At 39.3% G+C, this 27826-nt stretch overlaps 1 long non-coding RNA gene across 1 annotated transcript; it reads left to right on the top strand.

The window, feature by feature from the left end:
• Positions 1 to 20756: 20756 nt before the first annotated feature.
• Positions 20757 to 22679, top strand: LOC145168909 (uncharacterized). Its single transcript, XR_013742169.1, has 8 exons — positions 20757 to 20774; positions 20895 to 20941; positions 21397 to 21490; positions 21560 to 21670; positions 21747 to 21778; positions 21879 to 22152; positions 22237 to 22328; positions 22537 to 22679. It is a non-coding gene; the product is annotated as an uncharacterized LOC145168909 (long non-coding RNA).
• Positions 22680 to 27826: the final 5147 nt, after the last annotated feature.

Below are 27826 nucleotides of genomic sequence, written 5' to 3'. Positions count from 1 at the left end.
CATTGTGGAGGAAGGCATGATTTCTTGAATTTTGTCACTGTTGTAAGAACTTCGGTGTACCCCATATCATAAAACATGGTGAAAAGTTGTGTCGTGCTGATCGAGTTTGGGTTGATCATGGAGTCGTTGACGATTAGCGTTAGCAATAAGCAAAACCTAACCTTTGAAATCGAAGTCTTGTGATCCAAAACCTCAAAGAAAATCCTCTCCTTGGCGTTATCATATAACGCCGTTGAATAAACATGAGAAAGGAAAGACATCGGGACAGACTCCACCTTGGTTAGGGCAATCACAAGTGGTGAATATTTGAGGCATTCAACCACCTGAAGCATATAAGGATCGTACTGAAAAGGAGAGAGTTCGATGATCAGGTTTTTATTCGGCTTGATGGTGAGAAGCGACGATTGTGTGCTTTGTTCTTGAAAGAGGATGAGTCAGCCGTTGTTAAAGCTTGAAGTGAAGAAGATGAACAGTAGAGAGAAATCGCCGTTTAATGCTCGAGAGGATTTTGTAAGTGGTAAAGAGGTAAAAGTGAGGTGAGAAAACCCTTTATACGATTACCATCAGAGAGAAAAATATGGAGTGATGATTGCACGATTGTCTGAAGCGACGCCTGAAAAAGCGTGATTTGACAACTGTTACCCCGAAAAGTGTGTCAATCGTGTCAAGCTGCGTGAGAAAAGGGAACGGTTCAAATTCACGCGCCTTTTAAAGTCTTATCCATTCACCACCTCTTTAATTTTAAAACTGTTCAAATTCCCTTTGAAATGTGGACTCACCCTTTCGCTTTCATTGGTATTGACTAGCCTTCGCTCCCAAACATAGTCTAACATCGTAACGTATTGAACCGAAACTACAGATCTGAGAAATAGCCATTAGTACCATGATTAAGACTTGTGGAAAATCATAAAGATCTTCGTGCAAGAGAGTGCCAAAGAAAAAGAAATAAAACAAAGTATTTGTGGGATATAAGTGATGTCAATTAAGACACAAAACTGTGGATCCCGGGCACGAATCTCTTCCTTCAAAGTCAAGAGAGACTTATAAGTGTCTGTGTGGTTTCCCGTTAAAATATGATCAAATGCTTATTAAGAAGCATTGAAAGGCATCTTTTCAGTATAAGGTTATTAGGGTGGCTTTCGCTTCAATCAAACTACGGAACTTGATATAAGACCGAAAGTTGGATGAAGTAATTGTGAGACCGGTGTAGCCTATAAAACAAGTAGGTTTGATCAATTTTCAGTGACTTGGTGATATTGTAGAAATCTCAAAAACAAAAATAAACTGGATCTTTTGGATAGAAAAGTCTTGGTGTTAGAGAATTTCATAAAGATCGCTCAAAAAATAAAAAGAGATTTCTTGGTACCTCCCACTAAAGTGGTTTCGTTGATACTTGGGTGAAAACTAGAACGTGTGATTGTTCACCGTCAATTCATTGTAGGTGTTGGATTTTGGGTTTCACATAGTACGTGGTGAAACGAAACTATGATCATGAACACAGATGCTGTGTAACTGTAAACCTCAGTGGTAAACTCTAAGAGTCTCAAGGGTTACGTTTATGAACCGAAATGTGATGGAGAAAAGTGTGAAGGTGGTTAAAGAACCGAAAGTAGCTCTGCTATATAGTAAGGATCGAGCAGAAAACTCTTAACTCAATATGAGAAGAGTAAGGTAGCTCATGACTTAAGTGATTTTATCAGCCTGATTGGGAAGAATCGATTTGTATATATCGAATCAGTAAGGCTTCACTTGAAGTCCTTGAGGCTTTGGACAACATGCAACAACATGCTTCTAGGGACACGTAGCTAGTACAAAGATAAAGAGAGTTATACCTGCCCCAGCTCCATCAGTGGAAGTCTTCCAAGAGTCCTTTCAGTGTGATATTTTTGGTATTTTGCTTTTATATGTGAAAAAGAAAAGAAATAAAACTAAACACAAAATAAAATATTTTTGATCATTTTGATTTTTCTGAAAAATAACAGAAAAGAAGATATTTTTGGGTTTTATGAATTTTTCTGAAAAGAAATAAAAACAGAAAAGAAAATATTTTTGGATTTTATGAATTTTTCTGAAAAGAAATAAAAACAGAAAAGAAAATATTTTTGGATTTTATGAATTTTTCTGAAAAGAAATAAAAACAGAAAAGAAAATATTTTTGGATTTTATGAAAAGAAATGAAAAACATAAAATGAATTGAGAAAAGGTATACACAGTGTACAGAGTACACAACCGAAACTTCACCTTTGGAGTGATGAAGCGAAATGGACCGAGCCTTCGGTTCATTTCGGTTCCCGAAAAATCTGAAACCGAAATAGACCGAGCGTTCGCTCTATTTCGCTTGTCCAATTTTAATGAGGCGAAAGTGGTTTCAGTACTGATTCAGCTTCCATCATTCCTAGGCCTTGCAATATTTTATTAAAACTTGCTTCTGGTAAGGCCTTCGTGAAGATGTCAGCTAATTGATCAGCGGATCGAACAAAGTGGATTTCAACGTTACCATCTTCTATATGATCCTTGATGAAGTGGTATCTCAGTGCTATATGTTTCGTTTTTGAGTGTTGCATTGGGTTGTGACATATCCGAATAGCGCTTTCTGATTCACAATAGAGGGGAATTTTTTTCATGTTTAGGCCATAGTCTCTCAGTTGACTTTGTATCCATATGACCTGTGAAGTGCAAGACGCTGCGGCGATGTATTCAGCTTCGGCTGTAGAAAGAGACACACACGTTGTTTCTTGGATTTCCAGCTGACGAGTTTTCCATAAAGGAATTGACACCCGCCAGTTGTGCTCTTTCGATGTAGACCACATCCTCCAAGATCGGCATCGGAGAATGCTTGAACAAAGAAGTCAAATTTAGCTGGATACCAAAGACCGAGAGACGAGGTTCACTTCAAATATCTGAAGATATTTTTCACAGCCACCATATGAGGTTCACGTGGATTAGCTTGGAACCTGGCACAATAACAGATAGAAAACATTATATCTGGTCTACTAGTTGTTAGATACATAAGAGACCCTATCATTTGACGATAGAGGGTCATAGTAGCAGCTGGTTTCTCCAGAGATGGTGTTAGCTTCGTTCCGAATGCCATTGGAACCTTTACTTTAGAATCTCCCATCATACCGAACTTCACCCGTAAGGTCTTCGTGTAAGCCTCCTGATTAATGAATATGCCTTCTGGTCCCTGTCTTATGTTCAGTCCAAGGAAAAAGTTAACCGGACCCATTGAGTTCATCTCAAATTTAGTCTCCATCAACTTTCGGAATTCAACCGTTAAGCTAGGATGCATAGAACCGAAGATGATGTCATCGACATAGATTTGGACGATCATTAAATGGTTACCCTCTTTCTTGCGAAAGAAGGTTGGGTCAACCGAACCTTGTTTGAATTTTGACGTTTTTAGAAAGCGAGTTAGTGTTTCATACTAGGCTCTCGGGGCTTGCTTCAGACCGTAAACCGCCTTGTCCAGAATATAGCAATGATCAGGATACTTCTCGTTCACAAATCCAGGTGGTTGCTCCACATATATAGTCTCTTCTAGTTCTCCATTAAAGAATGCACACTTGACGTCCATTTGAAGAACTTCGAAATTCTTGTGTGCAACGTATGCTAGAAAGATCCGAACTGATTCCATCCTTGCTACAGGAGCGAAGGTTTCTGCATAATCTATACCATCTTCCTGACAATAACCCTTAACCACTATCCTTGCCTTGTTGCGTATCACGTTCCCTTCTTTGTCCATCTTGTTCCGGAATACCCATTTTAATCCAACCACAGATGCATCCTTTGGTGTATGAATCAGTCTCCAGACTCGGTTTCGCTCAAACTCATTGAGTTCGTCTTGCATAGCCTGTACCCAATCAGAGTGATCAAGTGCAGTGCTAACTGTTTTCGGCTCAATCTTGGAGACAAATGAATTAAACATGCAGAATTCCACTTGAGAGAATAGAGATGTTTGCTTTGCTTTCAGTTGAGAGCGTGTAAGAACTCCCTCAGATGGTTCACCAATAACTTGAGTTTTCGAATGATCTTTTGTCCATTTAGTGAGAGGATGGTAGTTAGGATCATAAGCAGGATCCAATTCGGCTTTGACTTCTTCTTCAAATTCTGACTGAATGTCGTCATCATTCGTATTACCATTTTCCCCCTCGAACGATGAAACAATTTCAACATCAGGTTCATAATTCTCCCCCTCGATCATACTTTCATGGTTCATTGTTGGAGATGGGTTCTCCCCCTGGAAAGGCAAATCAGTTCACTTTGATGTAGACGAACCCTCCCCCTAGAAAGTGGTGCGGTCATTTGTGGGTTTGCTAGGACCTTGAGGTTGGCTAGGATCTTGAGGTTCTCTTTCCATGGATTTTGCAGCTTCGTTGATTATTTCCTTCAGGTTGTCAATCTTGTTATACGCCACTTTCGTTTCAGAGAGAATTGCATTCTCCGGTTCATCAAATAGCAACATGTACTCTTCAAACAGATTTGTTATAGGAGCCGTGACTTGACCTGTTTGTGGAAAGATCTCCTCCATTGGACTTTCGCTGGATTGAAGTTTCTTCACGTAATTGTCATCAAATGTGACATAGTAGGTTTCTTCTATCTTCTTTGATCTTTTATTCAGAACCCTATATGCCTTGGAGGGAGGAGAGTAGCCAAGAAAAATCCCTTCGTCTGCCTTCAAATCAAACTTGTTTCGGTTCTCTTTAGAGTTGAAGATGAAGCACCTAGAACCGAAGACATGAAAGAATTTAACATTAGGCTTGCGATTATTCAAAATTTCATACGGTGTGATAGAAAATCACTTATTGAGGAAGGTTCGGTTCTGGGTATAGCAAGCAGCAGAAATCACATCAGCCCAGAAGTACAGAGGTAGAGAAGCGAAGCTAAGCATGGTTCGGGCGGCTTCACACAACGAACGGTTTCGCCTTTCAACTACACCATTTTGTTGTGGAGTATAGGGTGCAGAGAAGTTGTGAGTAACTCCCTTTTCGGCCAGAAATTCTTCAAAGTCGTTGTTTTTGAATTCTAACCCATTATCACTTCGGACATTTCTCACTACCTTTCTCAGCTTTACTTCCACCTGTTTTATAAAGTTTTTGAGCTATGGAGTTGCCTCTGATTTTTGTTTAAGAAAGAAAACCCAAGTGAAACGTGAAAAATCAGCGACAATAACAAGAATGTACTTATTACCACCAATACTTTCTATGGCCGATGGACCACATAGATTGATGTGTAGAAGCTCAAGAGATTCGATGATATTTGTGTTAACACGTGTGGGATGATTCTTCCAGCTTTTCTTTCCCATTTCGCATGCAGCACACAAATTTTCCTTGTCAAACTTTAGAAGTGGCAGTCCTCGCACATGATCACCAAGAACTAGCTTGTTGATGTCTTTGAAGTTAAGGTGCGAGAGTCTTCGATGCCATAGCCAGCTTTCATCAGAATGAGCTTTCGTTAGAAGACATACAACAGGCTTCCCTCGTATCGGGTTTACATTTAATGGATACATTTCGCCTTTGCGCTGGGACTTCAACAGAACTGTCTTAGTTTTCTTTTCAATGATCTCGGATCCTTCATCATCAAATGAGACCTTCAGGCCAGTCCCTACTACCAATTGCGAGACACTTATGAGATTGTGTTGCAATCCTTCCAGGTAGGCCACCTTTCGAATGGAAAAATCTCCGTTCGTTATCATTCCATAGCCTTTTATTGTGCCATATGAGTTGTTTCCATACTTGACACAACAACCATCTTTTAGAGCCCGAACCTCCCTCAGCTCTTCCCGTCTCCCTGTCATGTGACGAGAGCAGCCACTATCGATATACCATTCGTCGTCGAACTAGTCGTTACTGATAACCTGCAAAAATAAAGCATATTTAGGAACCCAAAGTTACTTGGGTCCACGTGAGATTTTTACAGAACAGGGAATAGCAATAGAAAGATCAACCATCTATGTTCGTTTTATCAAAGTGGTTTCGTCTTTCCTTTTGATGGTGAAAACTTTAATTTTAATTAGCTTTCAATTTGTTTGAATCCGATTGTGGAATTTTATTTTGATTCTTAACAAACTTTTTCTCTTGTTTCCTAGTGTTAGTTGTCGTCTTTTTCGTTTGCGTTTCGTATTCTGAGACGAGCTTTCCTTTTCCCTTGATATCCTTGTTAGGATTTTGCTTTGGTTGAGAATGAGGAGGATGGGATTTAGAACCGAAACTGGTCTTCGGTTCTTGTCACTGCTAGATTTGGGACCGAAACTGGTCCTTCATTTCTTGTCACTGCTAGATTTGGGACCGAAACTGCTTCTTCGGTTCTTGTCACTACTAGATTTGGGACCGAAACTGCTTCTTCGGTTCGTCTGACTGCAGGATTGGCAGTGAGTGCATGGATCAGAGTTAGCCTTTGATCTTTCTTTCGCCTTGTGATTGGACGTCTTTTCTGTGCGAACATAATTGGAGTTTTGGGAGTACCAAAACTGCTTCCTTTCATTGAGATTCTTTTGATATCTCCTGTTTCGCTGGCGTTTTTGTTCAGCAAGCTGCTTTTGAGACTTGTGAATGTTTACTCTCGGCTTCGGTCTCTCAGCATGAGTTTCACTCTTCAATGAAGAGGTTTCGCTTGCCGCCTTCGTAGGTTCGCTTGGAATTTCTTTAGTACCACTTGTGCTTGGTACATCAAAGCTTGTTGGCTTGTTGAGTGGTTCTGCCACGTATCTGCCTTTGACTCTCCATCAAGTTCTTTCCGATAAACCGACAGTTTCGTCTGCATTGTCAATTGGAGCAGACCAAAAATAGTTATCACAGCCGCTTGCGTTGTCTTCGTTTACTATGGCTGTAAGTTCGGCTGTGTGTTTCTGAGTAACTCCTGTTGTGGTGTATACCTGATTTGGTATGGTTTGTACCTTTTGATATACCATATCCTTCTGTTTCAGAACATTGGATTCATCTTGGGATATCCGAGCGAACTCAACTGAATTTTCAGATTTAAGACCTTTGGTAGGTTCGGTTTCACTTTTGACAAATTCTGAACAGTCAACTTCATCCTCTATAGATATTTCACTCATATCACTGTCCTCGTCAAATTCAGAAGTGTTTTCCACATTTATCTTGTTTTCTGAACTCAACTTGGTACTCAATGAGTCAAATTTATGTACAGTTTCGGTCTTGATTTTTAATTTATCATTTTCGTCCAATAGGTTTTTAAGCATGTCCTTATGGTCTTTGGACTTGATAAAGGACTCGATTTTGTCCAGACCGATTATGTAGGCATCAGAAATTTCATCCGAAGAGACAATAGATTCACATTTATAGCAATCAACATCTATTTCGTCTTCCTTTAATTCAAGGAAAGGCAAAATCATTTTGTGAATTTTATCTCCAATCTCACAATTTAAATACAACTGAGTAATATTGGAATAAAGACGTTTAGCAATTAAGAAAAAAATATTCCTTTGTTTCAAAACTTTAAATTGTCACGTTGCAAATAAATCAGTTCATCTCTTGCCCTAACTAACTCTAATTCCTTCTTCTCTATCCTTCGCTCCTCACTCTTGGAAGACACCCTGCTAAGTTGATCAGTTAGGTTAGAATTCGTGAGGCGAGTTTGTTTTAGACTACCAATTAAACTAGAAAACTTGAATTTTAATTTGTTTAATTCCTTTTCATAGTTATTAACTGGTATTTTCAATGATTCGAGGATAGATTGTACCTTCTTGATCAACTGATCACATTCATTGATCTGCTCACCCATCGGTTTGGCAGCGAAGCATCTGTCTTATCTTTCCTTCGCCTCATGACACCCGTCATCCGTTATGTATCCTCTCATTTGTGACACTCCAGGAGTCACCATTAAGCACCTTAAAGCAACCTCAGCATCATCTTCCTTCGCCACAAAAGCCCTACCATGCATAGGTTTGCGAACTTCTTCATCTTCAAAGTCGGTAGACCAGACCTCTACTCCTCCGAACTCATCATCAACTAAGTTCTCATGCACAATCAAAGCATTCATAGAATTATTAGAGGTCTTCTTCTTCGTTATTTCTTCCAGTTTGCGTAGGTGATACGCTTCATCATCTTCTCCATCCTTCTTCTCGGACAGCTTTCTCAACATACAAACTTTGGCAAAGTGATTTTTGTCATGGCAGAAACTGCAGTCATATCCAGAGTCACCTACAAGCTTGTTCTCCTTCTTCGCTTCTTCTTGCTGAGGAGCATTTTTAACCTCCTCTTTCGCCTTTTCGGAACTGTAGCTCCCTTGCCAGTTTCGGTTCTTGGAGGTGGGAAACTTTTTGCAAGCAAACGTTTGGGATTAGATACCATTAACGCATATTCATCATTTGTCAGAGCACATTCAGAGAGATCCAACTCTTCTTCTTCTTCAGCCATGTTCTAGCCCTTTGAGAGAAGAGCCAAAGATCCCATACTAGACACCACCTTCGTTTCCTTAGTCACTACATTTTCATGTGACTTGAGTATTCCCACAAGCTTCGCCAATGAATAGGTTTTGAAATGTTCATGAGCTTTCACAGTCGAAACCACAGCCATCCATTCGGGTCTTAGGCCATTCATGAAAGTGACCTTCTCCTCGATTACTTCTCTGCCAATTCCATGCTTGATCATCTTGCTGAGAAGATGATTGAAACGATCGAATGCCTGAATGAGTTTTTCTTCTGGCTTTTGCTTGAAGTCACCGAGCTCAGAGAGCAAAAGAGTTTGTATTGAATGCTCCAGATCCTCATCTGTGGAATACAGCTCCTTAAGCCTATCCCAGATTTGTTTTGCCATCGTGCAAGAACTGACCAGACGAAAAGTATCAGATTGCAAGGCAAATCATATCATCCTCATAGCTTTAATGTTGTTCATCGGTTTGTCCTTCTCGTCTTCAGGAACATTCTCCACGTCGATCGTCAGCTGATTGTACTCCTTTTGAGATGTGATGACTTTATTTGTTCAAGAGTGAGTAAACGGACCCAAGGTGATAGCTTCCCAGATTAGATACCCATTATCCTCCGAACTAAGAACATAGTCTTCAAAGTGATGCGTCCAGACTTCATAATCTTGGGTATATAAGATCATGATTCTCGTAGTAGATCCGATGCTGTTGGATATGTTGATGGGGTTTGTTTGTGAATCTTCATGAGACATGATGACCTGTTTTGAATATCTGTCAAGAACCAGACATGTAAATGTTGAATTAGGGTTTTATCAAAAAACATGGAACAACGTCAATAATGAGATGACGGCTCCAATAATTTCAACAAAAGCGGAAATCCTAAAGAGATTCTTCCAACAGAAGAGATGCGTATGAATTACACAGTCTCCTGCTCTGATACCAATTGATGATAATTAATTTCTCTAAGATCGTTTAGATTCGTAATAGATTTAGACAAACACAATAAAAGCAAAGAACACACGATGAATCAAACAAGAGCTGAATGATTAATATGCTCCACCTCAGAAGAGCTCGATAAAGAACTTCGACTGTAGAGGTGTGCTAGGGTTACAGTACAATGAAAGGAATAATAATTGAGAAGCTTACAGAGAACGATGCATGCATGCATCTTGTATACTAAACCCTAATAACATAAACACTGTTGGACAGGCCCAAAACCATGATAACAATGGACCGAAGTAACAGGCCCAATGACGCAACTCTTTGACCCAACATTTATTAATATGAGTCGATAAGCATGCGAAAATGTAATACGAATCCATTGTATGTCATTAAAAGAGATACTAATTTAAGTACCATTAACTATGTGATAACATTATTGAGTGTGTGATAAGGACCAAGGGGGTATAAAACCTAGACAAAGAATCATCTTTATATCTTGTGGTACGTGAAATAGTTTTTAATCATAAATGTTTTTTATAGTAGTATTATATTGTAACACCCATTTTATGGGATTGATTAGCTTAAGGTTTTGTGGAATAACTACCAGTCGTGGATCAGAGATTAGCATGTTGTTGCGTGACCACATGCTTTCATGGGGGCACAGTGGATGTCTGGACATGATGCAGTGTCCACCATATCCGAAAACCCTAGGAGTCGAGCCTTGGGCCATATTTAATGAATGAGATGTCTAGAATTCGTGTCATCTTTAGCCTCACTCTCCTAAATTGAAACCCTATCTCCCTTGTGCATGCATTAAAGTGTTTGGAGTTTATTTGGTGGTCTAAGGGCTTTTAAGTGAGCTATTGTTGCTTGCTTCCATTTCCAGCTGAAGAATCCATTTTAATGCCTTATGTTGATGCTTTGTAAATCTTCTGAACCCATGTTTCATCTTTTTTTATGCATAGTACTAAGGTTTCCCTTGATTTTTGTTCATTTAAGGACATTTGACCTCATAGTCTTGGAGTTTGAGTAACTCCAAATTTACAACAAGTGTTTTAGCAGGCCTTTGACCTTTAAGATATAGAAAAAGGTCTGAGAGTGTGTTGGGGATGAGCTATGCAATAAATTATGGACTTTAGTGGACATAATCTTGTTAGGGTTCGAGTTTTGGTAAGCCCTATTGCTTGGAACAGATAAAGTAGGAAACTTTATCCATTAAGTCACTCAACAGAATCAGATATGAAGTTTTGAGCCTTGATCTGTGAGGATTAAGTGCTTATTGAATTAAGCATCTGCCAGATCTACCGCGGCGTGGTCATGGGTTGAGCATGACATAGTGGTCATGTGAGTCGTGTCTGTTTTGTTTGGACCAGACCACAGTACGGTCAATGGTGTGCCAGGGCGTGCTAGACCATTGACCGTTGACTTTTTGACCAGTTTGAGTTTTGGTCAGTTGTTAGTGAAAGTGTATCATACGCCTTTGAGCAGAGGCAAAATGGTCTTTTACCCAAGATAAGTATTAGGAAAACGAAGAATCATTTAGTTAAGAAAGTTAAGTAATGTGCCTTAATTGCAAAATTAGGGTTAATTGTTGTTTAATGGCTCGAGGTAGTGTTGGTACCACCTAACTTGTTGTAACATCCGATTCTCAGGTATTTCCATTTTTGCCCTTGGCTTAATTTAATTTTACATTATTGGTCCCTTGTTAAAATAACTGTAATCCAGCATGTACGTTGGGCGTACGTGAAGTACACGCAGTGTACTTGTTAGAGTCTGGACGTGGAAGCCATGCTTGTACGTTGGGCGTACGTGTGGTACGTAGGCGTACTAGCTCAGATTCTACACCCTAAGTTTTAGGGTTTCACCCCTATTTAAATGCATTAACTCACCCTTGGACCTTAATTAATCAACATCCACTCCCTTTTAGCCTCAATATCGAACCCTAGCCTTGAGTGTGAAGATCTTGGAGTCTTGTTGGTGATTTTGTGCATCTTTGTTGTGGAAGAAGCTCCTTGAAGAAAGTGGTGTTGCATGCAAGCTTGAAGATCTAAAAACACCTTCATCTTGTGCTACTTTTGAAGTTATAAAGTCCACACCTTGTTGATGAGCTTCTTCGATCTCTTTAGATGGCTTTTTATGAGCTTTTTGTCCCAAAGGTTGGACCTTTGTGAGTATGAGGTACTACAAAGCATTGTAGTTGTCCTTTCAAGTGTTTTAAGTCATCTAGATTCATAAAAATGGTTGCTTGATGGTCCATTTCTTTCCATGCAAGAGTGTAACGGTTTTGAGCATGATTTAAGTTAGGTTTTTGAGGTTTGAGCTTGTTTCAGCCATGCAAACGCATAAGTTTATGGAATTTATGGATTAAGATGTTATATGGAGGTCAAATTTATGTTTGCATTGCATGTCCTAATGATTAAGACATTTAGGAGTGAATTTTAGAAACAGACGACGTACGCCCATCGTACTTCTGGCTATGCCCAGCATAGCCAGGCCTGAGCCCGATATACCTTGTTTTTGAAGTACACGGCGCGTAGGGAGAGTACGCCTATCGTACGTGCTGGGCAGTTGACGTTTTGCTAACTCTGACTTTTGGTCAACATTTTAGGGTTATGGACCGTGGGAGGGGCAAAATGGTCTTTTTCCCTTAAGTGGCATAGTTGTGGGATTTGTACATGTGAGTTGGATTATGGAAGTTAATTATTAATTAGGGTTTACTATTGTGTTATTAGGCGGAGTCTAGTTCTAGCAGTTCAGGTGTGGAATTTGTCTATATCAATGTCAGGTGATTCTCCTCACTTATTCTTACTTGTGTGGTAAAATAACTGTATTTGTGATGAGCAGCTGGGTCTAACTATTATTACTGTGTTATGTTGTTTATGTGTGACTGGGACTATGGATAGTCTCCAGGGTTGCTGATAACCCACATGGCGTGCTGTTTGCCCACTGAGACTGCTGATAGGCCCCAAGGTTGCTGATAACCCATAACTGTTTATTTATGTTGTGTTGTATGTGGTGTCTTGGGATACTCACTAAGCTTCGTGCTTACAATTGTTGATTATATATGTTTCAGGTATTCCTGAGGATCGCGGGAAGGCAAATTTCTGATTGTACACACCCGTTGGGAGATTTGTTAATGGGCATTTTGTGTCACTATGATATTTTGTGATGATGATTGTATTTGACACTTATGTTTTTCCGATGACTTGGTTTATGAACAATATTTTGGGTAATTTAAAAATGAAAATATTGGTTTGAAAATTGAGGTGTTACAATTTGGTATCAGAGCCCTGGTTTGAGGGATTTGGATGAACTGTAGGGTAATTCCAAACTCAAACTAAGGATCTGAAGATTGTCAAAAAAAAAAAAACTTTCAAAGAAATGAAGATTTTTATAGGAGAAAAACCCAGTGAAGCAATGTGTACAATCAACCTGAGCTCGAGCGGTAGTTTCCCAAAATATCTCAATTTATGTTATGAGTAATGTATAGTTGCTATGTTATGAGCTGATAAAACTACATGCTAGTTAGTGGTTGGATAAGGATCCTGCAGGAATGGCATGATAGGGTTTCCTGATATGTGATGCCTTTAGCCTAGGAGTTTGTTCTGGTGAGATTGAATATGACATTGCTATTTTATTGGTGTATGATGCATAATTGTACATAGTTAGGATTTTATAGCCTTAGAATGCCTGATTTAGCCTTTCTTCCTGTTCCTCATTTGGTTGTGGATTTGAGGTAGAATCTTTTATTCGAATGTCTATCGAGTCTCGGATTGTGTACGATTGGCATGCGCAAAGCAAATGGCGAGGACAACAGAGATCTTGTGAGGCAGAGCAGTGTTGGGGAGCAATCTAGAATAAGTGTCTAGATTCTTAGTAGTGGTTCTGAGGAACCAGCAGGGCAAGAGTATAGCTGATCTTGAGAAATAGAGTCCTTGTGACTTAGGATCTTGAGAGGACAACTTGATACAAATACGGGTTTGTGTGGAATGTCGTATCGGGCCCGTACTACTGAAAGCACCAGATCTGTATGTAACTCAAGAAGGGATCTTAAGGTACTAAGGAACTTATAGGAGTGTGTGCATGTTTGTGTATGCGCTTTAGGCTGATTCTGATGGTTTTCAGGTGTGTTTCAGTATGGCGGTTACCCGAGGTTGTGGCTCCAGCGACCCCGAGAGGCCGAGTGCGAATGATGATGATATTCGTAGGATTGTTTCCGCCGAGGTGGCCACTTCAATCAGAGATGATACTCCAGAGATCTTTCGCTCTTTCAAGACCATGCTGATTGAGAATTCTGATGACCGTTATGCTGCCTTCACTGAGGATGCTACTGCCGCAACCACTGCAACTGTTGTTGCTGTGAGACCGCAGGGGTGATTCGTTGTGGTACCGGGAGTTCAACAACATGAAGCCACCTGAGTTTGATGGGATCCAGGATTTGATTGATGCGATGAGATGGATTTGATGTTGAGGGTTGTTTTTACACTTGCTCCTATCTGGAGAATCTGAGGGTTCGTTTCGCGCTGAACCTACTTCGCTTGGGAGCGAAGGATTAGTGGAAATTTGTGACGGCTGATTATACCCTTACAGAGCATTATGCGGTAACATGGGAGATATTTACTGAGATGTTCAGAGATGAGTTTGTAACAGTGGTTGAGAGAGTGAGGTTTGACCAGCAGTTCCTATCTCTCAAGCAGAAGACAGATGCGGTGACTGAGATCAACATGATGTTTCATGAGAGGGCCTTGCTTTGTCCTGCGCACGTGTCTGCTGAGCAAGCATGTGTGAGTCAGTATTTGGGTATTCTGAGGAGAGATATCCATGATTTCGTGGAGAACACTTCGTATCGGACATTGGTTGAGCGGCAGACCATTGCCAGGAGGAGAGAGATTGAGCTTTAGACCTAGTATAGAGAGGAAAGGGAGATAGAGGTAAGAGATAGGAGACTAGTACATTCGCAGCCGGTGACTAAGCGGTCTAAGCCCGCTCACTTCAGAGCTGGAGGCCAGAAGGGCCGCACTTGTAGTAAGTGCGGCAAGGGGCATGAGGGACCTTTTCGGTCTGGGATTGCTTGCTACATGTGTGGCAAGGAGGAGCATTTGGCTATGGATTTCGCCAAGGGATTTCGGGTTTGCTTCAATTGCAACCAGACGGGTCATTTGAGGATCGAGTGTCCTCAGCTTGCATCTAGGTCGGTTAAGACTCCGGCCATCGTGACCCTATGTATTACAGATGGCCGGCAGGGGAAGGCTAAGACACCAAGGGCTCAAGGCAGAGCATTTCAGTTGACAATAGAGGAGGCCGGAGCAGCCCCAAACGTCATGGCTGGTATGTGTTCTTTATTATCCTACTGATTTATTTATGTTGCTTATGTTATTGCTCATGTAGGTACTTTTCTTGTGAGTTCTATACTTGCGCTTGTGCTGTTTGACTCGGGTGCGAGTCGGTCTTTTGTGTTGTCATCTTTTTATCGTGGTAATAGTTTTGCGCGGGAGGCCTTGAACAGGCCATTGAGGTTCTCTATACCTAATAAGCGTCCGGTCTTCGCTACTGACATCTACCAGGGTTGTGTACTAGAGATTTTTGGTGTTGGATATCCGATAGATATTATCCCTATTGCGATGGGAGATGTCTGTGTGATCGTGAGTATGGATTGATTGAGCTGGTTTGCGGCTCTGATTGACTATGAGCGCCAGATGGTGACGATTTGAGATCCTAGTAGGGGAGTGCTCACCATGTACGGTAAGGGTACTAGGTCAGGATCAACTTTCTGTTCTGACGCCAGGGGGAGGCAGAGCTTGCAACAGGGGTGTATAGGTTATCTGGTATATGTAGTGGATACTTGGAATAAGGAGAAGGGATCGGTTTCTATTTCTGATGTTTTTGTTTTACACAATTTCCCCGATGTCTTTCCCGAAGAGTTATCGGGTGTCCCTATGATGAGGCAAGTGGAGTTTCGGATTGATCTGATCCCTGGTGCGACGCCAATTGCCAAGGCGCCATACCGTCTTGCACCTCCTGAGATGCAAGAGTTATCCTCTCAGCTTCAGGAGCTGTTAGGAAAAGGGTTTATTCGGTCGAGTAGTTCTCCTTGTGGAGCATCTATTCTTTTTTTCAGAAAGAATGATGGTTCGCAGCGGATGTTCATTGATTACCGGGAGTTGAAGAAGCTGAATGTGAAGAACCGTTATCCGTTTCCGAGGATAGATGATCTCTTCGATCAGTTGCATGGGCATCTTAGTTTTCTAAGATCGATTTGAGGTCGGGCTATCATCATATGAGGGTACGAGAGGAGGATATTCAGAAGACAACCTTCCGAACTCGTTACGGGCATTACGAGTTCGTGGTGATGCCTTTTGGACTCACCAATGCGTAGGCAACATTCATGGATCTTATGAACCGGGTGTGTAGGTCTTTTTTGGATCGGTCAGTGATTGTCTTCATCGATGACATCTTGGTTTATTCGAATAACAGAGAGTAGCATGAGGAGCATTTACGAGAGATTCTCATAGTTTTGAGGATGGAGAGGCTCTATGCCAAGTTCTCCAAGTGTGACTTTTGGTTGCGCGAGGTTCATTTTCTGGGACAGCTCATCAACCAAAATGATATTTTGGTCGACCCAGCCAAGATAAAGGTGGTGATGCGGTGGGAAGTGTCGAAGTCTCCATCTAAGATTAGGAGCTTCCTCAGTTTGGCAGGATATTATCTGAGATTCATTCGAGACTTCTCCACAATTATTGTTCCTCTCACTAATTTGACGGGGAAGATTGTTGTGTTCAGTTGGGGCCTAGGGCAGCAAACATCATTCAAGACTCTTTGCCAGAGACTATGTGAGGCACCAGTACTTGCCCTCCCTGAGGGAGTTGAGGATTTTGTGGTCTACTGTGATGCATCTATTGCAGTGATGGGTGCTATGTTGATTTAGAGGGGGCATGTGATTGCATAAGCTTCGAGGAAGCTAAAGCCTCATGAAGCGAAGTATCCCACTCATGATCTGGAGTTGGGGGCGGTGGTTTTCGTTCTCAATATTTGGCGCCACTATCTTTATGGTGTTCAGTGTACCATATACACGGACCATAAGAGCCTGAGATATCTTATGGACCAGCCTAACTTGAACATGAGGAAGAAAAGGTGGTCGAATGTAGTGAAAGATTATGACTGTGAGATTTTGTATCATCCACACAAGGCCAATGTGGTGGCCGACGCCTTGAGCCAGAGGGCGTCCAGTACCCCGATCCAAGATGTGTGTATGAGGATGACTGTGATGACCCCAGTTTTGGAAACGATCAAAGAAGCATGGCCAGAGGCCATAAAGGAAGAGAATCAAAAAAGTGAGCGGGTGATTGGTCATATTTCAGCATTTGATATCAACAGCAGGGGGCTTTTGACTCTTCACATGCAGGTTTGGGTGCCTTATACTGGTGGGACTCGACGGGTATTGATGGAGGAGGCCCATAAGTCGAGATTTTCCATTCATCCAGGGGCTAACAAGATGTATCTTGACCTAAAGCATAGTTACTGGTGGCCGTGTATGAAGAGTGATGTGGCCTGGTTTGTAGAGCGATGTTTGACCTGCCGGAAGCTGAAGGCCGATCACTAGCGCCCTCACGGAAAGTTGCAGCCCGTGGAGGGTCCAATGTGGAAGTGGGAGCAGATCACAATGGATTTTATTACAAAATTGCCAAGGACTGCGATGGGTTTTCATGCTATCTGGGTGATAGCGGATCGTTTGACGAATAGTGCTCACTTCCTAGACATAAGCGATGGATCTTTTGCAGAGAAACTTGTTGAGATTTATGTACGGGAGGTGGTGGCTCGGCATGGGGTGCCGACTTCAATTGTGTCGAACCGGGATGCTCGTTTTACTTCCAGATTATGGAAGCGGTTTCACGAAGAGTTGGGCATCAGGTTGCATTTCAGTACTGCATACCATTCGTAGACCGACGGACAGAGCGAGCAGATTATACAGACACTCGAGGATATGTTGCGTGCCTGCACCATTGATTTTGGTGGGAGTTGGGACTCCTATCTCTCGTTGGCTGAGTTCTCTTATAACAACAACCATCATGCCAAATTAGCATGCCTTCCTTTGAGCTTCTGTATGGGAGGAGGTGTCTAACTCCTATTTGTTGGGGCGAGGTCAGACAAAGAGTCATGGGGAGCACGGAGATAGTGCTCAGGACGACTAAGCTTATCAAGTAAGTTTGGCAGAGATTGCTGATGGCCCAGAGCCGCCAGAAGAGTTATGTGGATCGGCGATGCTCTGAGCTAGAGTTTCAGGTGGGGGATTTGGTACTTCTGAAGGTATCACCCTGGAAAGGTGTTATCTGCTTCAGGAAGCGGGGCAAGCTGAGCCCCAAGTTTAGTGGACCTTTCAGAGTGTTGGCCCGGGTGGGCAAGGTGGCTTACTGGCTAGAGCTACCTGAGGATTTGAGTCGGATTCATGATACCTTCCATGTTTCCCAGTTGAGGAAGTGTATATATGATGAGACAACTGTGGTTCCTTTGGAGGATATTCATGCCGATGATCGCCTGAACTACATTGAGAGGCCAGTGGCAATTCTAGATAGGAAGGTGAAGACCCTGAGCAACAAGATGGTAAACTTGGTCAAGGTTCGGTGGCAACACCGGAAAGGATCAAAGTAGACGTGGGAGTATGAGACTTAGATGCACAATCACTACCCTGATCTATTTCTGAAGCTGACTTCGAGGGCGAAGTCTGATTCTAGTGGAGGAGAATTGTAACATCTGATTCTCAGGTATTTCCATTTTTGCCCTTGTCTTAATTAAAGTTTACGTTATTAGTCCCCTGTTGTCAAAAGAGTTGCAATTATGCACGTACGCGCAACGTACTTATGAGAGACCTAGAATGCGGAAGCCATGCTAGTATAATGGGCGTACGTGTGGTATGTAGGGCATACTAGCTCAGCCTCTAAACCCTAAATTTTAGGGTTTAACCCCTTTCTAAACACAGTCACCCTTGGACCTTCCATAATAAGCCTCTATTCCCTTTTAGCCTCAATATCGAACCCTAGCCTTGAGTGTGAAGATCTTGGAGTCTTGTTAGTGATTTGGTGCACCTTTGTGATGGAAGAAGGTCCTTGAAGAAGGTGGTGTTGCATGCAAGCTTGAACATTTAGAAACTCCTTCATCTTGTGCTTCTTTTGAAGGTATAAAGTCCATACCTTGCTGATGACCTTCTTCAATTTCTTTAGATGTGTTTTTATGAGCTTTTTGTCGTAAAGCTTGTACCTTTGTGAGTATGAGGTACTCCAGAGCATTGTAGCTATCCTTTCAGGTGTTTTAAGTCATATAGATTCATAAAAATGGTTTCTTGATGGTCCCTTTCTTTCCATGCAAGAGTGTAATGGTTTTGAACATGATTTAAGTTAGGGTTTTGAGGTTTGAGCTTATTTCAGCCATGCAAAGGCTTAAAGTTATGGACTTTATGGATTAAGACGTTCTATGCATGTCAGATCTATGTTTAAATTTCATGTCTTAATGATTAATACATTTAGGAGTGAATTTTGGAAACAGACGAAGTACGCCCAACGTACTTCTGGCTAGGCCCAGTATACCCAGGCCTGACCCCGATATACCTTCTTCTTCGTGTACGCGACACGTAGGGAGAGTACGCCCAACGTATGCGCTGGGCAGTTGACTTTTTGTTGGCTTTGACTTTTGGTCAACATTTTATGGTTTTGGACAGTGGGAGGGGCAAAATGGTGTTTTACCCTTAAGGGTCATAGTTGTGGGATGTGGACATGTGAGTTGGGTTATAGACCTTAATTATTAATTATGGTTTATTATTGTGTTATTAGGCGGAGTATACTTCCGGTAGTTCGGGTGTGGAATTTATCTGTATCTGTGTCAGGTGAGTCTCATCACTTATTCTTACCTGTGTGGTAGAATAGTTGTATGTGTGATGACCAGCTGGGTCTTACTGTTATTATTGTGTTATGTGTGACGGAGACTGCGGATAGTGTCCAGGGTCCGATAACCCACAAGGCGTGTTATTTTCCCACTGGGAATGCTGATAGTCCTAGGGTTTCTGATAACCCATAGCTGTTAATTTATGTTGTGTTGTATGTGGGATCTTGGCACTGCTAGAAAACTGCCCTTTAATGACACGCAAACAATGACACGTAGTGATTTACGATACACATTTTTTGCGTGTCCTAAAAATAATGTCTGTTTTTAAAAGATTGAAGGATAGAGGACACGCATTTTTGCATGCCCTAAAATTAGTGTCCAAAAAAATATTACAAACACGGAGGACACCTAAATTAAATGGGTGTCGTGTAGAGACGTCATTTTATAAACTTTTAATATGCGCTCCCTCTTTAATAGCTAAGTGGCCGGTGGGAAACAAAATCCCCAAATTTTTTAAGACGCGCTCATTCTCTCCTCTCCATAAGCCAACGACCTTCATTTTCTCCCTTCCTTCTCTCTACAAACCTTAGCAACCACCACCACAAGAAACATGGTTTTATGTTGGCTTAGTTCTGTGTTGTAGGTTTCCCCTCTACCTCCACCATTCCCTGCCTTAACTAAGAAGAAGTTATCATTTTCCATTTTGTCTCATCACTTCGTTGTCTCTCCTCTTCTTTACCATTGATTAGGGATTCTCAATGTACTCCCACTACTCTCATTTTCTCCAATTCCTTTCCCACCACGAATCTGTTGCCTGACCTAATTTTGGTGTTTACCTTGCACCATGGAGTTCCTATGATCAGGCCGAAAGGTCAACGCAAAACGTAAGACATTTTCCCTAGTTTTAGTTTGGACCCATTGTGTTGTTTGGGTTTGAAGGTGTAAAGACTCATTTCAGTTACCCACAAGGTACCAAGCTTTTCAATTGGCTGATGTGTTTTACCATGGTTCTCTTATGTAGCTGATTCTTAAAAACCCAATTTTTTTAACCGATTCAAGAGGTAATTTGTTGAATAATCAACTTTTGGAATTTTTCTGTTTTTTGTGTTTTTCTTGGAAATATGAAAGTATTGATCGTCATAGATTTTTACTAGTTTCTGATTTTTCAGAATTCCCAGATGGGTGTCTCCATTCTTCCCACAACCATCTCAATCAAATAAATTATTCAATTATCCATTTTCATGATATTGTATACAAACAATGGCAGGCCTACATTGATACCAAAAAGAAGCAAAGCCTCTTGGCTTCCTCAATAGAGTATACTTTACTTTCTAATGAATTTTAATCTATCTTTATTAGAAATGGTTGAAAAGTGTGTGTATAAATTATAGAACTAATTTAAAAATATAGCTGGCCTTTGGTCAAAGTAGTTTACCCTATTAATCATAAACTCATATAGGTTTAGCCATTCCCTTTTCTTGTTATTTAAGCATTTTCTTTATCTTTGTCAATATATTCCATTATAGGTGGATGATCCTGAGTTGATTGTACCAAGAGTGGGACCGTAGTAAAAGGTAACAATTTCTCCATCTTGTGAGATCTGTTTGCCTTTGTGTAAGTTTTTCATGGATCAGTTTTGTAACTTTTTGTGTAAATTTCCATATGTTGACATGAAAAGACTCTAATTTTCATAGGATATACCTTCAAAACGATGGGTATGTGAAATAAGTTGGCACTTCAGGTATGTTTCTTGACAAAAATCTCCATTACATACGACCCTTTTAATCATTAACTTTAATATATATATATATATATATATATATATATATATATATATATATATATATATATATATATATATATATATATATATATATATGCGGCCATATTGGATGTAAATCTTTTTTGTACTACATGTACATGTGTAGATATTCTTACGATATCATTGTCCATCATTCTAAATTATGCCACCATGTTAGAATATTGATAAACTTGAAAAGCTTGCGGACTTGCACAAGTGAATTGCTAAACTTCATAAACAAAATCTTTAAATTAAAGCATTGTAGTTTAGCCATCATCATTTCTCTTATTTTGGTCAGACCTTATTATGGTTTCTGCAACCTGTTTAACAAAATTTATTGCACAACGATAGGTCATCCTAATATTAGGTTTTTTTTACTGTTCTTGATCTTCTAGAGTTTTGTAAAGTGAGACCCAAGAAAAGGAATGAAATGTATTTGACTACATACCTCAAGCCACTTTACTTCATACACAAGTATCCTATGCTGAGGTACATCTCAAGTAAAAATATTGTTTTCATCTATTTTTTATATTTCTCTTATGCTTTTCCCTTGCGCAGATAATATCAAAGAAATTATAAGAAACTTATTGCCATTTCTACTTTAATGAATTACCACCAAATATTGTTATATCATCCATGTCAATCAACTCTGTCATACTTTTGTTAAAGGTGTGTTCTTATTTGTGCCAATATATAAAGTTAAAATTGTTTTTATATAACTTGATCTTGGGTTTTCTTTTAATAGGATGTAGATTCTACTACTTTCATCCTCAACAGGTACCCTGCAACTTTTACTTGAAACATTAATTTATCTGAAAAAATATGTTTGGATGTCTAATTTTTATTCATTTTAGGTGTGTTAATTAATATTTTGTAGTTAAGTGCTTGCTGCTAAGCAGATTGCTGATCAACCAAAGCCTAATCTGCTCCAAATCACATTTTTACATCTCATCTTTTTTGTATTTTTTGTTTTGTAAAATTTGTAAATTAGTTCATGTCTGAAAGATTTAAGCCCCTGTTTGTTATGCATTCAGATGCTTCATGTACTTCACCACCTTCTGATAACACAAACTGTTCTTCAGAGAAGAAGATTATGAATGGATCTAGAGACCATTCTAAAGGTTTGAATCTTGGTTCTAAAGAAAATGGAGGTACTGTAATGTAAATTATTGGAAAGTTATCACATTGCAGTTAAAAATTAAGACACTTTAGCTTAACAATGATCTTGATTTCAGGTTTAAATGTGATATATCCTTGTGACATGGTTCCATTTAAAAGAAGACCACTTTTCTTTGTTATTGACAGTGAGAAAAGTAATGCTTTTAAGGTAAGTTTTATTCTTTTAAGATATTAGTATTATATATTATATATCTGATACATGATTTTAAGAAGATAAGTATTTTAATTGGATGGATGAAACTTACCTACTCACTTGTTTGGTTCGTTGTGCACAAAGAAAAGATAGCCATATTTTCATTTTTTTTTCTCTTTCTGCTCTAACTTTCCTTTTTTATGCACTGTTGGCTCGTGAGCAGACTGAGAGTATTTAGGAAACACAAGGGATAATGAGAAATTCTAGAAAGGAGCTGAACCACTTCAGTTTGGGAATTTACCTCATCATCAGAGGCTCTGTACTAGACAAAACACTAAAATTATGCAATTGAATTGTATGACAATGTACTACCATATTATATAGTTAGGGAAAGCCCCTTAATATAAATGTATTGCATTTATTTAGAATCAGAATGATTATTTATATTTGACATATTATATACTATGAAATGGATTGTTTTTTTGTATGATATGTTCTTTTATATTATGAAACATTTATTGTCATTTAATTTGAAATTTAGTAAATCTATAAAAAAATATTTTTTAAAAACACTTAAAATTATGACTCGCAAAAATGTGTGTTGTCTTCTTTTATGACGGGGCTTCCTTGACACGCAATGAGTGTCGTGAGTGCATGTCATAAATGCGCGTCGTAAGGTTCTGACACACAAATGCGTGTCGTCTTCCTTTATGACAGGGCCTTCCTTGACACGTGTAACGCCTGCAGATTCAGGCTAGTCAATTTAGAGATAACAAGCGTTAAAAATGACTTTTATAGTGAATATTATTTAGGAGAAATAGTCTTATCCAAAGTTATACTATATGTCACAAGGATTCCGTACATATAAAGAACGTTGATAACAAAGAAGTTATGACTCGTTGGAGTTTTGCGATTAAACCGACATGGCTCCGTATATCGTAAAAAGTGAATTTTTGATTAAATAATTTTTAGAATTATCGATCTAAACGAAAGCCATTGTATACGATAAACTGAGAGCGTGCATATAGATAACGTCCAAATCTGACTTCGTTAGAGGAAGTTATCATTTTTCTAAGACTCAGTGTAGCAATATACAGCCCGAAAATTGAAGTTTAGATCGACCGATTTTTAGCTAACACAACCTAAACGAGAATTGAAGAACTCGTTAATAGGAACTTAACGATATAAAGAAAGTTGAAAACGGAGCTCGTATATGAAAGATTTGAACGAAACTTAGTCCCTACTCTTCAAGCGCGAGGAATTTGATACAGATTTGGAAATCTGAGATTGATTTAGAATTAGCCGATGGAGTCTAAATGAAAGTTGTAGCACTCATAAATACCAACACGTAGATATAAAGAACATCGAGAATAGAGTTTGTATGCGAAAGATATGGACGAAACTTAGTCCCTACTCTTCAAGCGCGACGAATTCGATACAGCTTTGTAAATCTGAGATACAATGAGAATTAGCCAAAGGATTCTAAATGAATGTTGTAGCACTCATAAATATCAACTCGTGGATATAAAGAAAATTGAGAATAGAGCTCGTATGTTAAAGATATGGACGAAACTTAGTCTATACTCTTCGAGCGCGATAAATTCGATACAGATTAGTAAACTTGAGATAGAATGAGAATTAGCCGAATGGGTCTAAATAAAAGTTGTAGTACTCGTAAATACCAACGCGTGAATATAAATAACATACAAAAATGGAGCTTGTACGCGGAAGATACGGACGAAACTTAGGGCCTACTCTATGATCAAACCCCTATAAATAGAGGATGAATGATTCATATTTCCTTACTCAATTCCTATAAACTCTCTCTAAAACTCTTCTTTCTTTCTTGTTCGATTTCTTCTATTTTTAGGGTGCGATAGAGAAAATATGAGTCGTCAAAAAAACGAGGAAAGAAGTTTTTAGAGTCGGAGTTCTGCCCGTGTAATTTCCCGATTTTCGTTAAAAGCCCGATAAGTTAAGCTACACTATTATGTTTTCAGTGTAACTTATATTTATAGTCATAAGTCGTTATTATGAACCTGTAAATAAGATTTATCAGTGATTCAAAGTCCTTATATTGATTGATGTACTTACGGTGATGATGTCTACGCTGTGATTTAGTGAGGTGTTTAAAGTGAGATTTCCAAACAGTATATACTTCGTATACCAAACGGACCCTACCTCCGATATGATCCCACCTGGTTGTTCTTTACTTGATAGATCGTGAAGTAGAACTTGAGTTAGTGATTAATCTAGACTAATAATTAGTTGCAATAAATAATAAACTAAGACGTAATTATGACGACACTAGGTTACGTCAAAGGAAAATATAGTTGCTAGAAGCGAAGCGCTGCCTGAATTTCGAGTCGTCACTTTAACAAGTGAGTGCATAGTTACTTTCATCTTATACATAGATATGAAGTATTTAATATTAATACATGCTAAATGTTCTTATTATATGTGTTCCTGATATCTATGCTAGATGAACGATTTATACATGTTTTACATGATTTAAACTGTTATGTATTTTTATACCTATAAATATATTACGTAAAGATAGGTAGATGAATGATGAGAGATGAAGTATCACACCCCCGAACCAGGACGGCGGAAACGTCCGGGGGCGGATGACGTCATTGTATAGTATCATAACAATTGAATATTAATGAAACATAGCAACCCACACAACATACATTAAGAATACGAACATACATAGTTTACATAATGTATTTGTTCAAAAGTACATAACCAAGACAGAAAAGTACAATTTCCATAATGCAGCAAAATCCAGTTCCCAATGACTTATGTACCTGCTTACTGGTTCCCTCAAAATACAAGTCATTTTGAAAAGCGTCAACTATAAAGTTGGTGAGTTCATAAGAATTTTTGTATGAAAACGATTTGTAACTACTTTGTTTGAAAGGTTTTGTATGTTCCAGAAAATCCGATATTTTCTATAAAAATGGTTGTATGCCTTGCACCAAAGACTAGAATGTATGTATGCATGTACTTTGTATCTTATAAATGTAAGTTCCCAGAAAATCCAATATTTTCTTATGTGTGAAAAGTTGTAGTCTTAAATCCTAAGAACGGAATACTATATTGAAAAGTAGTATGTAGTTTAATATTTTATAAAGCCATTGAAGTGTAGGCTTCCCGTAAACCAAGATAGTTTTTTTAATCCCTATGTGAGTTATTATAACCATGCTAAAATGACTGATATGCCTGAAATGACCTTCTTCAGGCGTTGGAGCTGGTAATACATTTGTCACCCTAAACTTTCCGGTCTAACTGTAGCGAACAGCTGAGGTGTGGGGTTGTCAATCCCGTATAGATCTATACAAAACGGTCACGCTCTCCCTCACCGAGACTCTAGTTATAATGCAAGACTTAAGGTGTATGCTAGGTAGGTACGGTGAAGGAACGTCTGACAAGAGCATTAATGGATTTACATGAACTTCGACTCCCTTTTCCTTATATAATAATGTAATTGCACTTTTAGAAAACTTCTGACATGAGTTTCATGAAACACAAACTATACTATCAATAATTTGTCTTGTATGCTTTTGGGTAAACTATTTATATAAACTTTATATAAATATCGAGTTGAAATCTTGTCTAGTAGTAATATATGTTGTTAAACATAATATTCTTGGGTTTTAACCCACCAAAACAGTAATGACTAAAATATGACCACTTTCACTTACAAAATCATTTTTTTAGAAAAAAGAGTTACCAAAACTTGTAGTTTTACACCTCATATTTTCTTGTTGGTACTTGTATCACATAATGAGTTTTATTTTTGTACATCAACTTATATACACGATTTTTGTGTAGATAAAATAGTGTTAACAATATCTTATGCAAATATTATTTCACATTCATGTAATAAAGATGAAACTAGCCAATATTCATAAGATAAACATGTTTTGACTTCTATCCCCCCCCCCCCCGAAAAGCATGAAAACATAAAAAATTAGGGTTATGAAGCTCACCTTGAGTGGTTTTGTTGGATGATTTGAAATAAGAAGACAAAGATTTCGAGCTTGGCACTTGGTTGGAGTGGATGAACTTCTAAGAATGATTATTATCCTAAGAATATCAACACACAAATATGTGTGTAAAAATAATGGAACTAACATATAATCATATATAATCACTAGGTATTATGAAAACACTTACCAAAGAAATCTAGGGATGAACTTGGGGCTTAATTCCTTTGCAACGTGAGAATAGTTTTCTGGAGAGAAGGAGGAACTTAACAGGGAGTGGAATGAAGAAATGGTGAGGCTTTATGAGGTTAATCTCGTTTAAATAAAATGAATGGTATTGATGTGAAGTTTACTTGGATAACTGAAGGGTAATGTATGGATATTTGGAGGATAATTCGTGGTTTACTGTGATCACATTGGAAATGGGGGTGAAATCACATCCTAAAGTCAACTTTCCCTTGTCTTACTCACATCCTAGACCAGAAACCCCATTAAAATATCTTAGTATAACCGAAATCACATGTGATTTCGGTCCTAGGACGGAATTCACTTTTAGTTTTCGGTCCTAAGTCTTTTCCCATGGAGATTTCAGCCTTAGTGGGTCATTAGGGTGAGTATTCGGCCAAACAATGATCCATTATAGTAGTTTTCGGTTTAGATGTTTCCTAAGCATTATGATTTCGGTTTTGAGTGGTTTAGATCAGAAGAATGATGGCCTTAAACTCTATAATTCAAGGTCCTTGCATAAATATGTGTTGTTATGCTACAACTATCTGATTCTTGTTTGATTTGCATGGACTTTTCAAGGCTTAATTCAACATGAATTTCCAAGTGTATATTATCTTTAATCATACAAATGGTGCCCTCTTGGATTTCAATTTATATTATTGCATCAAGTTGCGTAGACGTACATTGTGGATACCCTTATACACAAGACCCCTTAGACTTGGTTTGACCCAAAATCTTCTAGTTGTCACATCATCCCCCCGTTAGAGGGAATTTCGTCCCAAAATTTGTTTAGAGTAGGAACACATGAACTGGGGAAGAGATGTGGGTACTTTTCTTCATTTGATCTTCGCGTTCCCAGGTGAACTCAGGTCCTCATTTGGCGCTCCACCGGACCTTCACGATGGGAATGCGACTTTTCTCCGTTCGTTTCACCTCCCTATCCATTATTTCTACGGGTTCCTAGACGAAATGAAGGTTTTCATTTACTTCTATTTCATCAAGCGGGACAACAAGAGTTTCGTCAGATAGGCATTTCTTTAGATTAGACACATGGAAAACAGGGTGTACATTGCTGAGTTCTGATGGTAGCTGTAGTCTGTAAGCCACCAGACCGATCCTGGAGAGAATCTCGAATGGTCCGATGTATCTTGGATTCAATTTTCCCCGCTTTCCAAACCGTATCATCCATTTACAGCGAGAGACCTTTAGCAGCACGCGATCACCGACTTGAAATTCCAGGGGCTTCCATGATCTGTCTGCGTAGTTCTTTTGTCCGTCTCTGGACGCTTTTAG

Source organism: Lactuca virosa, chromosome 4 (genome assembly GCF_052849685.1).
Source record: "Lactuca virosa cultivar CGN04683 chromosome 4, Lactuca_virosa_CGN04683_v6, whole genome shotgun sequence".
Taxonomy (NCBI): Eukaryota; Viridiplantae; Streptophyta; class Magnoliopsida; order Asterales; family Asteraceae; genus Lactuca; species Lactuca virosa.
The sequence above is the reverse complement of the archived record's forward strand: the minus strand, read 5'-3'. Positions and strand labels throughout refer to the sequence as shown.